Below are 3,897 nucleotides of genomic sequence, written 5' to 3'. Positions count from 1 at the left end.
TTTGTTCACATTTTGTACATTCTTTTCACACTCACCCATTTGTCCAGTTCAATTATATGTATGATGCGCTAAGTGTGCCAAAATATTTTACCAATATTACCAAAGAAAAGGCAATTCAAGATTGCCTAAGAAGAAAGAGTAAAACATTTCACTCTTCCCTGCCTAGACTATCAAAGTTTCCTTGGAAGAAACAGTGAAACATTTCACTCTTCCCTGACCAGACAATCAAAGTTGTCTTGAAGAGTGAAAAATGTCACTCTTCCCTGTAAGACGGTGACTGTTTACGACACGAACCCACCCTTATCTGAAATATTTGCCCACTAACTCAATCTATACAAGATTTTTTATAAGGAAATACAGCTTAGTCTTGAGAAATTAGGATGTAAAGTTATAGAAATACAAAAACAGAAAGGGCGTGTAAATGGAAAGTTAACCAGCGTACTGAATGGAGATAGGGCCCTGTAGCCGGTGTGTTTGCACTGTAAAACAATGTCAAAATTAACTAGATTTGAACTCGTCGCTTTGACGAGTTTGGGTTATCCGCACAAATGCAACATTATTATGCCATCCTATGACATGAATTAAATGTTTACAGTGCTGAATTGTACCTATATCATTGCGGTATTATAACACTATTTACAGAATACACTGTATGTTATATACAGTGCAGCATAGATGAAATTACGAGACCCATATGATGACGTCACAACATCCGTAATTCGCTTTCAGATAATCATTGAACTATTATCAAAACAGTTCATATAATAGTAAAGTTTTTGTTTGTAATAGGATACAATTTGTTCACATTTGAAGCATCTAGGCTTGATGAAGTGACCCCAGACTTGACCTTAGCAATAAAATAAACTAAAGTGACAGAAATTGAGTCTGTTTAGTATAATAAAGTAATAATATTTAGAGATCATTTTTATCTAAAGCACATCATTTCATTTTCATATTTTTTATTTTTCAATTGCACAATTATGAAATATCAAAGTATGAATTATTATTTATTATATATATATTTTGCTTCAAATACAAAAGTTATTCACTTCTGTAACCTAAAAAGTAATAATAATTCACGTAAAGAGAAAAGAAACGTTTAATTATAACCCAAAAACCATTGTCTGATTTTTGCATTCAAAATCAAATTTAAAATAAATATTTTTCAGGGAGACAATATATTACGTGTTAAGTTAAGCGAGCGGCGTTTTTTGTAAGAAATATTTCTTGTTATTTTTGTTTTATTTTTTTGTAGAAAAAAAAATGTAGAAAATGGCTTTTTATATTAATCTTAAACAAAGATAAATAATGAAACTAACAGAATGCTTAACTTCAAAACTAACGATATTTATAGAAATATTATTAGAAATAAATGTTCCTCTCCAATGAAATCTCAAGTAAAATGGAAAAGAGAACTTAATATAGATATTGAATGGGAAAAGGTATGGACACAAAAAGATAAAAGAACGAAAGACGGTATATGTACAAAAGCAATAGCACACAGTTAATGTTTGTAACTACAATAAAAATATGGGGAAAAAATCTATAAAAACACAACAATAAATTCGTATACAATTTGAGGGCAACGTAGCTCCTCTCATTTTGAACACAGTATCATACAAATTAGATTTAAAAACATTTACAGACGTCTCAGTTCTCAAGTCGATATGCAAATTGTAATATATTTCCCCACTTACACAAAAACTCGTGAGGTAACTTTCCTTTTTCGCAAAAGGGACCTTCAACTTCATACATGGAAAGTTATAGATTATACGTGTTTTTAAATTACCGTTCGTCCTAACTCGATAACATAATTTAACGGGTATGTATAATAAGGGTCGGCGTTGTGCATGTTGCAAGCTAGTCTGTTTTTACGCACGTGCGCGAACGTCAAGGTCAGTTTAAGAATTACCTAACACCATGAGATCATACAACATTTTCTTATGAAGTCGTCGGTGAACCCTTTCAACCTTCCCTGTCACACGAAGTATATTTCGTTCGCTTAATCTTTTGTAGCATCCGCTGCACGATTTCGTAACTTTTTACATCCAGCAGATTTAAATTCACCAAATGTTTTTTCAACCAGTTTTGATATTGGCGACTTTTTTACTTCTTTTCCATCGAGGTACAATGTCGGTATCGATTGTGGTCCAAGGTGGTATCGTTCTTTATTTCGCCAATATCGAACACTCTACAAGTACGCTAACGCTAAACATTTCCTGAACAAGTAAAATTATAGTTTCGTATGCTTCATCACTCACCCATTTTCCCTTTTTTCATGCGAATTGCAAAAAAAAAAGTGCAAACAGCCGAATAGAAAGATATATTTTTGCGACATGTGCCGACTCTCAAAACATGCAGTAAAATGAATTACTTCTTAAAAAAAAGATCTTGATCATCGCTATGTCGATGACATTCTTGCCAGCATTCCCTTGCATGCAGCTACGGATCTAAATACTCACTTAAACAACATTGACACTACCCAAAACATCAAATTCACCACCGAATGCATGTCCAACACCACCATTCCTTTTTTGGACATTCTCATAACACTACAAAGCAACGGATCATTAACTACTTCAGTCTACAGAAAACCGACACACACAGATCAGTATTTAAATTTCAAGTCAAATCACCCTTTACAACACAAACTCAGTGTTATTAATACGCTTGTGGATAGATGTGAAAACATAGTTTTAACACCTGAAGGACAGAAACAGGAAATGGACCACATCAGACAGGCTTTGAAGAAATGCGACTACCCAGATTGGACATTCACAAGAAGGTAGAAAAACAACGACTCCAAAAACAGCAACGACAGCTTGATCAAAATCGCAGCATCTACTAAAGAAAAGTCACGTTGTAACATCGGGATCCCATACACAAAAGGTCTGTCTGAACGCATAAAAAGAGTATTCAACCAACATCAAATTGACACCTTTTTCATCCCATCTAATAAGATCAGGCAAAACCTCGTTCATCCGAAAGACCGCATCGAAAAAGATCATCTACAAACTACAATGTTTGAACTGTCCACAAGCTTACATAGGGGAAACAGGGAGGGCTTTAAAAACACGCATAAAAGAACATCGCACAGACACAGAAAACAACACGGGAGGGATTTTTTTTAACTAGGGCTCAAAGATCGTCTACATCTTCAATCATACATAAATCTGCAATAACAGATCATGCACTACAACACAATCACCTCATTGATTGGAACGCTGCTATCCTTGAGAAAGAATGCAACACTCAAAAAAGGCAAATAAAAGAGTCGATCAACATCAGAAAACATGGAAAAATCATGAACAGAGATGAAGGAGCCCACGAATTATCACACATTTATGATCAACTATTGAAGGAGAAGGGGGAACGTCCTTTTGGACCTATTGGTGGCGCTATACCAACTCATCGTCGTCATGGAATTAACAACGCTAGACGATGAAACGCCAGTTGAGAATGAAACCTGATAGCTTACACTATTTTTGGTTGTTCAAAAGAAATTTTATTTAAAAGTGCGACTGGCAGTAATTATTACAAAGTACGACAGCTCGATTGTTACAGAGTGTGACAGCAGTTATTACAAAGTGCGACAGCTCGATTGTTACAAAGTGTGACAGCTTATTATACTTATACTTATGCTTATTATAAGTATGCAATGTATGCGGTCAGTAAAATTAATTGCAAAAAAAATAAATACAGAACATTTTACACTATATTTTAAATTCTTGCAAGTTTTGGGTATCATCTGTAATCTGAAGTATTTACGAATTCGAAAGTATTGCTTTTGAATTTTGTAAATGGTGGTAAGTCTGTAGATATGCAAATAATTAAATAATAATAGGCCCTATTTCAATTACTTTACAGTAAAAAAAATGTTTCTTTACAGCCGTTTTT

This window comes from Antedon bifida, chromosome 6, assembly GCF_963402885.1.
Source record: "Antedon bifida chromosome 6, ecAntBifi1.1, whole genome shotgun sequence".
NCBI lineage: Eukaryota > Metazoa > Echinodermata > Crinoidea > Comatulida > Antedonidae > Antedon > Antedon bifida.
Note: the sequence above shows the minus strand (reverse complement) of the source record.